At 46.6% G+C, this 16,791-nt stretch overlaps 1 pseudogene; it reads right to left on the bottom strand.

The window, feature by feature from the left end:
• Nucleotides 1–3,962: 3,962 nt before the first annotated feature.
• The window catches only part of LOC117042512, a 36,714-nt pseudogene continuing 23,885 nt past the window's right edge, over nucleotides 3,963–16,791 (bottom strand).

Genomic DNA, 16,791 nt, shown 5'->3' with positions numbered 1-16,791 from the left:
AAATTGCACATGGATACTCCAATTCACAGGAGGGGTGGGGACTAGCAGCAGAGAATCACAACAGAGCCACATCTTAAGCTAGCAAAATCCCTTCTCTTGTGGCTGAACTAAAAGGACGCTGGCTCAGCTACAAGGTATTGGAGAAGGAGTCTGGGAGGGCAAGAGTTAACATCCCCTTGCCCTTAAGGAGAGCCCATATGTACATGTTTCACAGTTTAATGAATTCTTCTGTGCACACTTATGTTCACAAAGAGGTGAACATGAGCCCAAATACTTTCATGTGACAAGCGAGGAAGCAATATGTATTATTATTATTATTATTATTATTATTTGTTGAAAGTTAAGAGCATTGCTATTAGCAATTTTTCACAACCTCTATAGCCTACATAGAAGGAAAAGTTGGCAAATGTGTCCTCTTTCTTGATCTTCAAAATAACCCTACACTTGCCTATCATGACTGTCTCAGCCCCTGACTGGTAACCTTCTGAGTTATTCCCCCCCTTCTACCAGGGAACTACAGTGGTGCCTCGCAGGACGAAATTAATTTGTTCCGCAAGTCTTTTCGTTTTGCGGAAATTTCATCTTGCGAAGCACGGTTTCCCATAGGAATGCATTGAAATTTAATTAATACGTACCTATGGGGGAAAAGTCGGGGCTTGTTGCCGGCCGCAGTCAGGGAGAAGCCGAGGCAGGAATTGGGCCTGGCTGGGCCCAGCCGGAGCCTCCTGTGGCTGCCCCGAGAGAGCGGTGAGTGAGCGGCGGTGGGGGGAAGCCGGGTGTGGGGAGAGCGAGCGGGGAGGGTGAGTGGGAGGAAGCCGGTGTTGCGGTCACTCTCTCAGACCTGAGCAGCACCCCCGGACGTTTAACGGTCTATTGGTAACTGCCCCAGCCAGTATTCACTCTGGCAATGAATAACTCACTTCAGATTCGGATTGTGGTAAAAATAAACATAAGTTTCTTTATTGTTTGTACAAAGCGTAATGGTTTCAAATGACTTGGTAAAATGTTAAATATAACTGTATGGTTATTCAGATAAGTATATTTCAACTCTCTACCTAGTATTCCAATAACTATCCCTAATGCCTCAGTTAATTATTCAATCTGCTCTAGCTCTGCTCATTGGCTCTATCTCCCTCTCTCTATCCCCCTCTAACTCTGACTCAACTGCCTAACTTCCCACCTCTAACTGCCTTTTCTATCCTTTCTAACTGCCATCCTTCCACACACTAATTGCCTGGAGAGCTCCCATTGGTCAATCTCCTCCCTGCCAAGTTAACCCTTGGAGAACCTTTAGGGGTGAACACCACAGCCGGGTGTGGGGAGAGCGAGCGGGGAGAGCGGTTACGTGTAGTGAGTGGCGGTGGCGGGGACGTCGCCACAGGAAGTGCCCCCTCCCGGAGCCGAGGAAGGGGAATAGGCCCCAAGATGGCGGTGGCGGCGGCGGCTGAGCGGCTCCTGTTGGAGGGGGAAGGAGGCGCCATGGACTCGGCGCAGCTCTCGCCGCCGCCTCTGCCCCAGCCCCGCCGCGGCGGGGAAGTGCAGCCCCTTGAGCAGCTCCCGCAGAGCAACATGCTGGTGGGGCTTCCCATCGTGGCCATCGAGGGCATCCTCTGCTTCCTGTCCTACGACGAGACCAGCCAGCTCCGCCTAGTGAGGGGCCGCGTTGTGGGGGGGGGGAGGGAGGCCATTCCACAGAACACAGACAGTAAAACGAAAAGCCCCGTTCTGGGTGTGCTTTTGAGATCTTTGGAACTTGTAGGAGAAACACTGCTGTGTATTTGGGACTTGCATGTTAGTACAAACTCCTTGAAGTCGGCCCAGTAGCAGATTGGTAGCAAGTGCAAATCACACTAGCAGGGTGTTCAATGCTGGCAGTAGTTTCCTCCCACAACGTGGGTGGCACTGTGGTCTAAACCACTGAGCCTCTGGGGCTTGCTGATCAGAAGATCGGTGGTTTGAATCCATGCGCAGAGTGAGCTCCCATTGCTCTGTCCCAGCTCCTTCCAACCTAGCAGTTCGAAAGCACACCATTGCAAACAGATAAATAAGTACCGCTGTGACAGGAAGGTACCATATATACTTGAGTATAAGCCTAGTTTTTCAGCACATTTTTTGTGCTGAAAAAGCTGCCCTCGGCTTATACTCGAGTGAGGCGGGTGGTGGGGGTGCTTTCTCTCCGCTCATGCCACCACCCGCTCTCCCCAGTCAACCATTCCTTAAGAAGTGTACAAGAACGGCGGTTCTTTACTCTCCCCAGGCAGCTTGTTCCATTCCTGAACAGCTCGCATAAATGCAAACTTGGCAAAGGAAGAAGAGGAAGGAGCAGCCCAAAGGGTTGCTTTCGGGCTGCTCGTTCCTCCTCCTCCTCCACAGCGGCAAAGGTGAACCGGCTTATACTCGAGTCAATAAGCTTTCCCAGGTTTTTGTAGGAAAATTAGGTGCCTCGGTTTATATTCGGGTCGGCTTATACTCGGGTATATACGGTAAATGGCGTTTCCGTGCACTGCTCTGGTTTTGCCAGAAGTGGTTTAGTCATGCTGGCCACGTGACCCAGAAAGCTGTCTGTGGACAAACGCCAGCTCCCTCAGCCTGAAAGCGAGATGAGCGCCGCAACCCCAGTCGCCTTTGACTGGACTTAACCATCCAGGGGACATTTACCTTTTTTACCTTGCTCCCAACAAGCCACATGGCTACTGTGTTCTGCACTAGTGACAGCCTGTGGCCCAACCTTCAAGGGTGGCTCTTTGTATGGTGCATTGCAGTAATCCAACCATGAGGGATGTGAACAGATCCCATTATCCCCCCCCCCAATAGTTGGGATTCATGAGGGTTTTTAAAATTTTCATTAAGATGTTATTTTGCAAAGATTTTTTCTGTTTCATTTTATGCTGTATATGAACAGAGATAGCAGATGGAAATTAGGATATGAAAAGCAAAACTATAAAATAAGTACCTAGAACTGTACATGGGTTCAAATAGCACAGTCCAAGTGAATAATATTAGCATTATCTGATGATCAAGTATAGCTCCGGATTTGCCAAGCTTGTGACAACAGTTGTCTAACAGATGATGGTTCTGCTGTACAGTATATAGAATCATAGAACTGTAGAGTTAGAAGGGACCCCAAAGGTCATCTAGTCTAACCCCCAGCAATGAAGGAATCTCGGCTAAAGCATCCATGGCAGAAGGCCATCCAACCTCTGCTTAAAAAACCACCGAGGAAGAGCCCATCACCTGCCACCGTCAAAACAGCTCTTACTGTCAGAAAGTTCTTCCAACTTTGGCTTTGGCTGATGGGTACCACAGTTCAAAATGTCTGGGGGGCACCAGGTTGGTGAAGCCTGGCTCATGTTAGAACAGTTTTCTATGTTTTTATGCAGCACTACTGTTCATTGCACAGAGCAAATAGTTGTGGGGGTATGTGCAGAGTTGCAGTAGAACTGAGCTTCCCAGTAACGCAGTGTCCTGTCTTCATTGCAGCAGGAGATGAACGGAAAACCGAGAACAAGAGACAGCCAGATGGTGCATCGAAGGAAAGAGCCAGATGTAAAAAGAGAGAAGCGCAGAGAAAGAAAACTGAAGAAAATCACAAGAGAAGGAATAAAGGCTCCACTTCTCAGGGCATCAACCACCATGAAATCACAGCCAAAGACAAAAAAAGATGAACAAAAGGAAACCACATGCCCTGTAAACCAGAGAAGTATATACTCGAAATCAAACCTTTTGCATTGCAAAATCCACACAGGAGAGAAACCCTTTCAGTGCTTAGAGAGGCTGCACTGGGGGGACCAGAACACAATCATTGGTTTGCTCTCTGTAGGAATTATTTGACATGATTAAAGATCTTCCCACACTCCAACCCTTTCCAAGATCTTCCCACACTCCAACCCTTTCTAAGATGTTCCTCTTATATAAGTTCTTTACTGTTTAGTAAGGGTGACCCAATCAATGAAGTTCTTTCCATAAACCAAACATTTCTAAGATTCCCTCCCTGTATGAGTTCTTTGGTGTCTAGTAAGGCTACTACTGACACTGAAGCTTTTTCCACACTCCTAACATGTATACGGTTTCTCTCTTGTATGAGTTTTTTTATGATACTTAAATGAGCTACCGCACCTGAAGCTCCTTCCACACTCCGAACATGTATACGGTTTCTCCCCTGTATGAGTTCTTTGGTGTATAGTAAGGTGGCTATGTTGACTGAAGCTCTTTCCACACTCCGAACATGTATACGGTTTCTCCCCTGTATGAGTTCTTTGATGCAACGTAAGGGAGATGCTGCACCTGAAGCTTTTTCCACACTCCGAACATATATACGGTTTCTCTCCTGTATGAGTTCTTTGATGCAACGTGAGTTGGCTACCACGACAGAAGCTCTTTCCACACTCTAAACATTTATAAGGTTTCTCTCCTGTGTGCAGTCTTTGATGCAAGATAAGGCTGCAACTGTGGCTGAAACTCTTTCCACACTCCAAACATGGATATAGTTCTCCCCTATATGAATTCTTTGATGAGAGAAAAGGGAGTCGCTGCGACTGAAGCTCTTGCCACATTCCCAGCATTTATAAGGTTTGCTGCCTTGATGAGTCTGTTGATGTCTAGTAAGCGCATTGCTGCGAGTGAAGCTCTTTCCACACTCCAAACACGTATGCGGTTTCTCCCCTGTATGAATTCGTTGATGCGACTTAAGGCCCCCAATTTGAGTGAAGCTCATTCCACACACGGAACATGTATACGGTTTCTCCCCTGTATGAGATCTTTATGTACGGTAAGGCTACCAGTGTTACTGAATCTCTTTCCACACTCGGAACATGTATACGGTTTCTCCCCTGTATGAGATCTTTTATGCAAGGTAAGTCTGCCACTCTGACTGAAGCTCTTTCCACACTCTGAACATTTATAAGGTTCTCTCCTGTATGAGATCTTTGATGCAAGGTAAGGCTACTACTCTGACTGAAGCTCTTTTGACATTCAAACATTTATAAGGTTTCTCCCCGGTATGAGATCTTTGATGCGAGGTAAGGCCACTACTGTGACTGAAGCACTTTCCACACTCTGAACATGTATACGGTTTCTCCCCTGTATGAGTTCGTTGATGTGACTTAAGGTGCCTACCATGCCAGAAGCTCTTTCCACATTCCAAACATGTATACGGTTTCTCCCCTGTATGAGTTTGGTGATGTGACCTAAGGGAGCTACTGTGACTGAAGCTCTTTCCACACTCTGAACATTTATAAGGTTTCTCCCCGGTATGAGATCTTTGATGCGAGGTAAGGCCACTACTTTGACTGAAGCTCTTTCCACACTCTGAACATGTATACGTTTTCTCCCCTGTATGAGTTTGGTGATGTGACGTAAGGGAGCTACTGTGACTGAAGCTCTTTCCACACTCTGAACATGTATACGGTTTCTCTCCTTTGTGTACTCTTTGATGTATAGTAAGAGTTGAGCAACGACCAAATCTCTTACCACACACTGTACGTTCATGCTTTTTCTCCTGTCTGCGAATTTTATTTTCACCACCCTGAGACGTACCAGAATCACCCTCCGGCTGCTGCTTTCGTCTCCCCTCTCGTCTGCTGCCTCCATCTTGAACCCTCAGCTTCCTTTGCTCATCCTCCTCTTTGGATCCTTTTGGTGACACTTCTGATTGTTCCCCTTCTGCCAGCATCCCTTCAACATCTCCTGATGGAATAAAAAGGGAAACTGATGAAATGCGAAAGGAGCGTCTTCACCCAAATCATTCAGTCAGGACACTGAGATCCAGGTCCCAGGGCCTTCTGGTGGTTCCCTCACTGCACAAAGGGAAGTTACAGGGAACGAGGCAGAGGGCCTTCTTGGTAGTGGTGCCCACCCTGTGGAACGCTATCCCATCAGATGTCAAGGAAATAAACTATCAGACTTTAAAAGACATCCGAAGGCAGCCATGTATAGGGTAGTATTTTTATGTTTTATGTTTATTATGCTTTTATATTTGTTAGAAGGCAGCAAGAGTGGCTGGGGGTAACGCACTCAGATCCGTGGGGTACAAATAATGAAAGTATTAATGCTGTTATTATTATTATTTATTGTGTTTATATACTGCCCTGTACCTGGAGATCTCAGTGTGGTTCACAGAAAAGATCACATAATATATAATCAGAATAAAAAACAACATCCAACAACACCCCCACAGAAAAGAGCCGCGTTTGAAAAAGGCTATACGATGTCAAACATATCAAGCAAAAACCTGGTTAATAAGGAACATCTTTGCATGGCACCTAAAGGTGTATACCCCTTCATGGATCACTGGCTTGTCGTGGCGAAGGGGCTTGAATAACTAAGAGAAGCTATGACCTATGCCGTGCAGGGCCACGCAAGATGGACATTTCAGCCAAGAGTTTAGACTAAATGTGATCCACCTGGAGAAGGAACTGGCAACCCACTCCAGTATTTTAACATGAAAGCTCCATGGACATAAAAAAGGAAAAGCTTTGAGAGGAAAGTGAGAGTTTCCAAGGCATGCTCTGGTTCATGCAGTCATGGACAGTTGGACACGACTAAGACAACTAAACAACAAAAAAGGTGTACAAGATAGGTGCCAGGCGAACTTCCCTGGGGAGAGCATTCCACAGATGGGGAGCCAATGCAGAGAAGGCCCTGTTCTCATGTTGCTACCCTCCGGACCACTTGAGGAGGAGGCCCATGAAGGAGGGCCTCAGAAGGGGATCTCAGGGTCCGGGGAAATTCATATGGAAAGAAGAAGTCCTTGAAGTATTGTGGTCCTGAGCCATTTAGGCTTTTAGAGGTCAAAACCAGCACTTTGAATTGGGTCCAGAAACTAATTGGTAGCCATTGCAGTCAGACCAGGATGGGTGTAATATGCTCAAACCGCCTTGCTCCAGTGAGCAACCTGGCCACTGAATTCTGCACTAGCTGAAGTTTCCAAACTGTCTTCAGAGGCAGCCCTACGTATAACGCATATCTATATCTAACCTTGAAGTTCCCATAGACAACGGTAGATAGCCTATCCCTGTCCAGATAGGGGTGTAGCTGAGCCACCAGCCAAAGCTGATGGAAGGCAGTCTAGGCCATCTGAGCCTCCAGCAACAGCAAAGGATCCAGGATTACCCCCAAGCTACAAACTGCTGCTTCAAAGGAAGTGTAACCCCATCAAGAGCAGGCGACCTTCCAGCCATCTGCTCTAGGGAACCACCCACTAACTGAGCCTCACTCTTATCTGGATTGAGCTTCAATTTGTTGGCTCTCATCCAGTCCATTACCAAGGCAAGACACTGATCCAACACTTCCACTGCCTCACCTGCAGACAGAAAGGCGAAACAGAGCAGAGTGTCATCAGCATACTGCTGACAACATACTCCAAACCTCTGGATAACCCCTCCCAGCGATTTCATGTAGATGTTAAACAACACGGGGGATAGGATTGGGCCCTCCGGAACCCCCATTGAAGGTTCCATGGGGCTGAAAACGCATTCCCCAAGTAACACCCTCTGGGAATGACCATCCAAGTAGGACTGGGACCACCACAAAGCAGGGCCACCCACCCCCAGTTCAGAGAGTCGCCCCAGAAGGATACCATGGTTGATGGTATTGAAAGCCACTGAGAGGTCAAGAACAATTAACAAACATACGTTTCCCTTGTCACTCTCTTGACAGAGATCATCATACAGGGCGACCAAAGCAGTTTCTTTGCCAAAACCAGGCCTAAACCCTCATTGGAATGGATCCAGAAAATCAGTTTCTTCCAAAAGCACCTGGATCTGGTCTGCGACTACTCACTCCAGAACCTTGCTCTGGAAAGGGAGATTAGCAACTGGCCAGTCCTTAGATAGGCTTTCTGAATTCAGGGAAGGTTTGTTAAGGAGTGGTTTTACCACTGCTTCCTTCAAACATGCAGGGACCACTCCCTCCTGTAAAGAGGCACTGATCATCTCCCTGGTCCTGCCAGCTGTTCTCTCCCTGCTGGTTTTTATCAGCCAAGAGGGGCAAGGGTCTAGCACCGTGTCCATATCCTGAGGCCTTACCCACTGAAAAAACCTCATCCAACACAACAGGACTAGAATGTGCTTTGGACACCCCATGAGATTCATCTGCTATAACAGCAGAGTCAAAGTCTTGGTGAATGCAAAGAATTTTATCTTCTTCTTTCCCCCCTCAATAAAGTTTTATTATAGAAAGTATATATACAATCAATGCAATCAATATACCATTCATAAATTAAGATTCCAACATAAAATAAAGATACATAAATAAAAATCCCAACACTGTGACTTTCCTCCGCCTCAGCTCGACATCTTTCAATATTCTATACTCTTATTACATTGTGCTTTTGATCCAACATTCACCTACAGGTATTATTATTTTTGTCATAATCCGATTCAACTTTACATACTTGGCCCATAAATTCAACAGGATACACTCCCCAAAACTTATTAATTTTCTCACATTGCCCCATACATGTATCATTGTTTCCTCTGAATTATTGCATTTCCAACATTGGTTGGATTTGAGTTTACCAGTATGTATCTTGGCTAGTTTGGAAGGTGTCTTATACCACCTGTATAACATTTTCATTAAGTTTTCCTTGAGAGTAAAACAGGCAGTAAATCTGATATCTAACCTCCAGAGTCTCTGCCACTGTTCCATCTCTATTGTGGAATGGAAGTGCTGGGCCCATTTAAACATTACATCCTTACTTCCTCGTCTTTTAGATCCCATTCCAATAACAGGTCACAAGTTTAGATAATAATTTTTTGTCACTTCGTAATAATACTTTTTGTAGTTTGGATTCATCTTTCCCAAAGCCATTTTTTTAACCTGAATTAAATAATCGTTCAATTGGTGATATTGAAGCCAATCGGTGAGGGAGTGACTTATCTCTCCAATGTTTCAATTTCAGAGGTCCTTGGTCTTCTTTTAATAGTTGACTATAGGTTGCCCAATTTCCCTCCATATTTATTTGTTTGACTGCAGAAGCCTCTACTGGAGACAGCCACCATGGTGTTGGGATTCTAATAACGGTTGGTATTTATCCACACCTTCTAAAGAGCATTTCTGACTATATGATTAGTGAACACTTGTTTTCTAACTGGCATTTCGTTGTACTTAGACAGCATCTTTGATCCTACCCAGGAGTTGGTAAACAACTTGGTTCTGGGGTTAGGATGCTAAATCCTACCTCCCTGCTATCTTCTGTTTCATGACTTCCTGTTCCTGGCCATCTATCCTGTCCCTTTAATGTGTGGGAATGCAAGGAAGTTTCTTGGGTTCTTGTATGGGTCTTTGTTAACATGATCTCAACCACGTGGAGACTTCTTGAGGTGTGCTGGTTTAATCTGACTGGATAGTTTGAACTATGTGATGTGTTTTCCTTTGGTTAATAAAATACCCTGGTGGGAGTTCAGGGGGGAGCATTCTTCTCTCCTTCTGACTCTTGCCAAGAGGCTTGCTGGTTCAAGCGCTGGCTCTGTGTCTTTCTTTCTCAAATTCCTTTCTCACTTGCACCCATGCAAACAAATGTGAAACCCCACAGAACACTGTGTGGACTTTGACCTTATTGTAGCCAAGTTATGCATGCCATCCATACCTGTTGTTGCAACTCTCCAAATCAAGTATACCTGTTTTCTCAAACAACATCCAATCCTTAATCCAACATAGGCACGAGGCTTCAAAATATGTTCTTAAATCAGGGAGTGCGAAACCTCCCTTTTCTTTTTTGTCCATCAGTAATTTGTATTTTATGTGGGGTTTCTTACCCTGCCATATGAACCTTTTCAGATCTTCCGGCAATCGTCAAGCATTCTGGAAAGCAAATTTTAACAACAAAATGCTTTGCAAACAAGTCACAGTGACGTACCATTGTTCTACCACCTCCTTCGGGCCAGCCTGTAAAAGGCCCCAGTACAACTCGGAAAAGCTCTGCAAGACGACATAATGAGGATGCAATGGAGGCAGCTGCCTTCTCTGCCACTAGGTAGACTCAATAGTGAGCCCTTACCAGCGTCTGGTTGCATAATTCGGATCCTTCATCCACTTGGAGATAAAGAATCTCTATAGACCACAGCAACTCCCCCTCCCTCACCCTTGAGTCTGGCCTGATGCTGCACTGAGCGGGCACAGTTGGTGAGACCAACTCCACCCTGTTCACCCACCCAGGTTTCAGTGATACATGCCAGAACAGCCTCCTTATCCATAATCAGATCATGGATGAGGGAGATTTTATTCTGGGCTGACTTGGTGTTCAATATCAGGGCTGCCTGATATGACAACCACAATTCCCCAGCATGGGGGGGGGGGGCTGTGCCATGTGTCTCTTACCCAGCCTGCCCCTCCTCCCACACCATCCCTCCACCTACCCAGAACTACTGAAACTGGGCCTCCCCCTGCTCCTTCCCTCCCAGGCACATCCCACAAAATGCCCTTATAACTGTTAGAAACAGTTTAAAGACTAAAAAACAAACAAGCCCAATTTAAAAGCATATAAAAAACACGCTCTCAGCAGGGTGGTATCTTTTATCTCTCACAGCCCAGAGCTCTGGCCCGTTTCTTGCCAGAGTGCTTTCCCACGGCCAACATCCCTCCATGTCCCCCTCTCCATTCCCTGGAACTCACCAGATCTCTCTGAGGGTCCTGGGAGAGAACAGCCAGAGGTTGTGGGGAGGGATGCAGGAGGCAGCCTGACTAGGTCAACCGTCCATCTTCCCCCTTCCATCCTTGCTAGGTTTGCAGGATCAGCCCCTTCCATCCTTCCGCAGGAGCTCAGAAGCTGCAGGTTCCTGGGAGGGAGGGAGAAGCAAAGGGAGCCTCAGAGACCCTGCAGGCATTTTCCTGCTCAAGACCATTTGCTGGTGAATGATAACCAAGCCAAGGTGTGGAGCTCCCACTTGCAGTTTCCTTGGTAAAAGAGGAGCACCTTCCTCCTGGATCCCACCATGCAAGGAAAGTGGATTCATGCCTGAAAGAGGCTCTTCTTCCCACCACCATTAAAAACACCCCTTTCCTTTTTGCCAGTCTGGAGCTGTGACACGGCTGCCTCCCTCTGTTCCTCCTCCTCCTGCAACCCCACTTTAGGGAAGGGGCTGTAGTTGGAGGGCAGAGCATCTCCTCAGCAGGCAGAAAGCCCCACATTCCGTCCCCAGGCAGGGCTGAGACTCAGCGCCTGAAATCCCCTTGTTCAGGGGGAGCAGGGCTACTTGGAGGCAGCTCACTGGGCTTGGAGCCCCCAGCTCTGCTGCAGCAGTTCATTTTACAGCTAATGGTTCTCCTCTTCCCATCCTTAAAGTCTTCCCTCCTTCGTCTCTCCCAACACCTTGGTTCCTTCCTAGGGCTGGTCTGCTATACAGAGAGACTGCGCCCTCCTTGGGTGCCTTCCTCCTGAACCCCAAAGGCATTGAAGAAGGAAAAAGAGTCCATACCTCGTAGTGTTGAAATGAGTTTACAGCTGATCCTGCCGTCTCTACCCAGCATTGACCCCTCTTTCTCCAAAACATCAAGGCCTCCCTCCTCCTCTTCCCAGAGCCCTCCTGCCTCCTTTCCTTTGTGGGGTTTCCTGCCCCCCCTAACCCCCCCCCGCCTTGCCTTCTTGCCTTGCTCTCCTCCTGGGGCGCCCCTGCACCCCTTAAAGCCTTTTGCACTCATCGCAGCTCTTAGGGGGCTGAATTGGGGGTGCAGCCCCATGCATTTTCCCTCCCATCGCTGCCCCTTTGCAAAACTGCCCCCTCCAGGAAGGCTTCTCTCCTGCAAAGCAGCTGCTCTGACACGGGAGCCCCCCCCAAAAAAAACCTACCCCTTTTCCTGCCTTGCAAAAGGCACAGTCTTCCCTGCTGCAAAATCTCCTCCTCTCAGCTTTTCAAATGCAGGAGGATGTAAGAAACAGAGGAGGAAGTCAAAACAAAATCGAAAATTCTTTCTAGTAGCACCTTAGAGACCAACTGAGTTTGTTCCTGGTATGAGCTGAAGGTATCTGAAGAAGTGTGCATGCACACGAAAGCTCATACCAGGAACAAACTCAGTTGGTCTCTAAGGTGCTACTAGAAAGAATTTTCGATTTTGTTTTGACTATGGCAGACCAACACGGCTACCCACCTGTAAGAGGAGGAAGTGACACTTCCCGCCTCCCCCGCCCCGGAAGTCCTCTGTCATAATATAATCGCTGCCTTTAACCCTTTGAAGGGCCAGTGTCTCTCCCACCCCCCACCCGAACTGCATGGTGCTGGGGACATTGCGGATTCTGCCTATGGGACCCCACAAAGTGCCCCCCTCATAGCGAGCTACCACCTCCTTTCGGCCAGCCTGTAAATGGCCCCTTACAATCCGGAAAAAAACCTCTGCCAGACCACATAATGAGGATGCAATGGAGGCAGAAAACTCTGCTTTCTTTGCTGCCTTCACTGCCACTCGGTAGGTTGGATAATTAGCCCTTTCTGGTGTTTGGTTGCGTAATTTGGACCTTTCATCCACTTGCGTCCAGTCTCCCAGCTTGGAGTATACCAGGGGGCCAGTCGGGCTCCACAAAGTGGGAGAGGGCGCTCAGGAGTATTAGTATTAGTAGTAGTAGCTTTACTAGTAATATTATCATAATTAGCCTGTCTGTATAAGGCCTCAGCCACACTTGGACTTTGAATGTGGACTTGGAAGTTGCTTGTTTCTCCTTTTTGTTTAAAACCTCTTCTGTCCAGAACTGCTCTTGCAGAAACTGCTGTTTAATTGAAACACAAATAATTTAAAATGTGCGTGTTGGGGGGGGGGGATCTTATGAGATCAGCCCATTCCAGGAGGGAGGACTTCCCATTGCACGAGACCCCTGGAATTGCAGTGCAAAGCTCTGCCGATTCTTCCTCTGCAATCTGGTTTGTCAGCATGCTTGGAAATTCTGGTTTCAACAGCTTTCCCCCACCAGTCTCCTTGGTGCAGATGTTAAACCTTCCTTCGGCCCTCCAGTACGGATCCCCCTCTCATTTATGGATTTTGAATTATTGTATTACGCCATTTTCTAGTATGGTTTAGCACTTCTGTCTTCCCCATGGAATCATGGAATAGTAGTGCGAAAGGATCCCAAGGATCATCTAGTCCAACCCATAGCTGTCAACTTCTCCCCTTTTTAAAGGGAAATTCCCTTATTCCGAATAGGATTCCTCGCAAGAAAAGGGAAAGGTTGACAGCTATGGTCCAACCCCCTGCAATGCAGGAATTACAGCTCAATACGTTATTTGTTTTAATTCCTTAGGCGTACAGTTGTCGTGGTACACAGTGTGGTGTAGTGGTTAAGAGCGGTAGACTCGTAATCTGGGGAACCGGGTTCGCGTCTCCGCTCCTCCACATGCAGCTGCTGGGTGACCTTGGGCTAGTCACACTTCTCTGAAGTCTCTCAGCCCCACTCACCTCACAGAGTGTTTGTTGTGGGGGAGGAAGGGAAAGGAGAATGTTAGCCGCTTTGAGACTCCTTCGGGTAGTGATAAAGCAGGATATAAATCCAAACTCCTCCTCCTCCTCCTCTTCTTCTTCTTTGCAATTATTTGTTCCATGATTTAATCTTTTGCTTGAAATAAGGAAACAACAGATGCTATGTTATGGTGATGTTTTGTAAAAAGATTTTCTTTGGGTTATTGAAGTGTAGACAATTAAGCCTATATTTTTGCTTCCTCAGTTGTTCAGTCATTCAGAAATCTCCAGAGAGGAAAATTGCACATGGATACTCCAATTCACAGGAGGGGTAGGGACTAGCATTTCATGGCGGGGGGGGGGGGGGTCAAGAATTTCTTCTGTATAGTTTAAAATCATCCACAAAGGCAGAGAGGGTAGACTTAGAGTTGCAGAAGGGGGGAGAGAAACTTACCAGAAGGATAAGACGGAGGAGGGAAGAGTTTTAATCCTGCCTAGAGAGAGTTGGGTCACTTTTCCATGTGACATTTTTTAGGCCTGGTTGCCATATGTCCTCTTATCCTCTGCCACGTCCTCTATTTTCATGATTAAAATTTCTGCCCAGGCGGATTTTTAAAATTTGGCATAATGTCCCAAGGTTTTTTTTGTTTGTTTACATGATCCCATGATTTTTTTTTTCTAGTGTATTAGACTCAGATCTGAGGCACCCGGCTAAGCTAGTCTGCAGCAGAGAATCACAACAGAGCCACATCTTAAGCTAGCAAAATCCCTTCTCTTGTGGCTTAACTAAAAGGACTCTGGCTCAGCTACAAGGTATTGGAGAAAGAGTCTGGGAGGACAAGAGTTAACATCCCCCTGCCCTTAAGGAGAGTCCATATGTACATGTTTCACAGTTTAATGAATTGTTCTGTGCACACTTATGTTCACAAAGAGGTGAACATGAGCCCAAATACTTTCATGTGACAAGCGAGGAAGCAATATGTATTATTATTATATTATTATTATTATTATTATTATTATTATTATTTGTTGATAGTTAGGAGCATTGCTATTAGCAATGTATCACAACCTCTACAGCCTACATAGAAGCAAAAGTTGGCAAATGTGTCCTCTTTCTTGCTCTTCAAAATAATCCTACACCGTGTGACTCTGGACTATGAAGGGGGACGTGTGTCTTTTTCTGACGCTGACTCTACACGTTCTCAGGAGCCTCGTTCTCAGGAGAGACCCTCCTCCCTTTCTTTCAGCTGTTGGGAAATGAAAGCCACCTCAGTATCTCTTGAGGAGACTAAATCTGCCTCTCAGGCCCATAAAGCATTTCTCTCCAGACGGAGCGAACATTTACCCACCAAGAGACCATTGGGCAGTTTTTCAAGGAGACCTTTCAGAGCATTCATTTTTCTTCCTTTTCCCACAATTCCCTCTGCAACTTACTTATTCTTAAAGAGACAGTCACACTTTTAACAGTCCCAATAAATAATCTTTTCCACACCTTCAGTCTTGTTTTCCTTTTGAAATGACTGATTTGGCAGAGAGAGACTTAATCCCAGGATTGTGGGTTTGAGCCCCACGTTGGGCAAAAGTTTCCTGCATTGCAGGGGGTGGGGCTAGATGACCCTCAGGACCCCTTGCAATTCTGCAATTCTACAAAATCTTCCTCTCCCCACAAGACCTTATGCATCATTGAACTAATAGATGACTAACAAATGAACCCTTTCACCCACATCAGGCAGGATAGCTCCTTGCTCTGGAGACCTTAGACAGGAAGAAAATAAAAAAGAAATTGAACAGGGCATCAGCTTCAAATGCCCTCTGGAAATACAGCCTCACCATTTCTACACTTTGTCTAGTTAATGTGTTTAGGGTGGATGCTCCCCCAAGGAGCATCTTTTCAGCACCAGGTACATCTTATTCCTCTCCTGGGATACTAACTGCTGGAACAACAAATGCCTATGGAATTGACCCCTCTCAAAGATCTGGCAGGACTCTGGGCTCCACTATCGGGGCCACTGACTTCTGAGCTGTGCAGCCTGCTCTCCTTTTCCTGTGTTTCCCACGGGTGGTGGCACATCTCGGAATAAATATACCTCCCCCCCACCTGCCTGAGGACCACCTCTCCTTGCTCCAATGTTGTGTGTTTGTCATAAGCTTCCCTGTGAGCCTCCACTTACCCCGTGGAAGGACACAAAAATGGCCCATTTCATCCAGTGCCCAAGAGCGGCCACCCAGACACCCGTGGGAAACCCGCAAGTGGGACCAGAGTGCAAAACCAGCCCCCCCCCCCCCGGCAGACTCCACTATCTGAGATTTAGAAGAAGCTGCCTGCCTTGGGACAGTTGAGGCAGAGCATAACCACTGTGCTTAAGAGCAATCTACAGCCTAGCGCTCGGTGGGTGGAGCATGATACTCTTAATCTAAGAGTCACCAGCTTGAGCACGTTGTGGGCTAGGTGAACCTTGTGGTACCGCTCAACACTGCAATTCCATGATTTAAGTTGGTTGCGAGTGAGAGAAGTAGGAAGATGGCGGATCATCAACACCCTCCCCCTCTGACCTCCGTATTTACTGGTCTGTTTTTATGGTTTATACTGTTTTATCCTGTGTTTATATTTTATTCTTGTTTTATCTTTTATCTGCTTAATTTAGTTCAGTCTTAAGCTCTAAGTTTTAGTCATAAGTTTTTTTTAAGGGAGTTGTTTTAAGCTTTCCCGACCTTCACTTGGGAGAGCGTCTGGCCTCAGCGGTAATTGAAGAAGAAAACTCCCCAAGTTGTGACTGCTTTATCGTTATCTTCCCTGCACATACTCCCTGCCCTACTGCTCTACTACTTCAGCTAATGAACTGAAGTGAGATTTTTACCAGCTTGATTATTACCAAACAAACAATGGTGACTTCAGGCTTTCTTTGGAGTAACCCAAGACCTCTCTCCAAAAGAGTTACTCTAAAGGAGGTGCAAACAAAAATCACTTGGCTCTACAAGAATAGGGGTAAAGTGGAGTTGATTGAGAACCAGCAGGAAACTCCCCCCCCCCTGCTCGCACCGAGTCCTCCTTCAGCCACAGCGAAGGGCCGGCTGAGGTTAGTGCAGATGAATGCCAAAACAAAGGGCCGATAAAGCTGAAAGTAACTTCAAGTATATTTGGCACAGACACCGAATTATTCCCGAATCAGAGACTTAAACCCCAAGCTCCTCCTGAACCATCTCAAGATCGAAAGGTGGAGGAACTAATGTTAAAACAAATTTCAGAACTGTCTTCAGGAAATTTTAAAACATCAAAAGATTCATGCCTCCAATCCCCTGAGACAAATGGTGAGGACTTATCTAAGTTGGTTGCCATCTCTGCCTCCACTGGCAGTGAGTTCCATAGCTCAATTACCTGGTATGTGCTGCAAAACCAAATACTTTTATCTG

The sequence above is a fragment of the Lacerta agilis genome, chromosome 2 (assembly GCF_009819535.1).
Source record: "Lacerta agilis isolate rLacAgi1 chromosome 2, rLacAgi1.pri, whole genome shotgun sequence".
NCBI classification, from domain to species: domain Eukaryota; kingdom Metazoa; phylum Chordata; class Lepidosauria; order Squamata; family Lacertidae; genus Lacerta; species Lacerta agilis.
The sequence above is the reverse complement of the archived record's forward strand: the minus strand, read 5'-3'. Positions and strand labels throughout refer to the sequence as shown.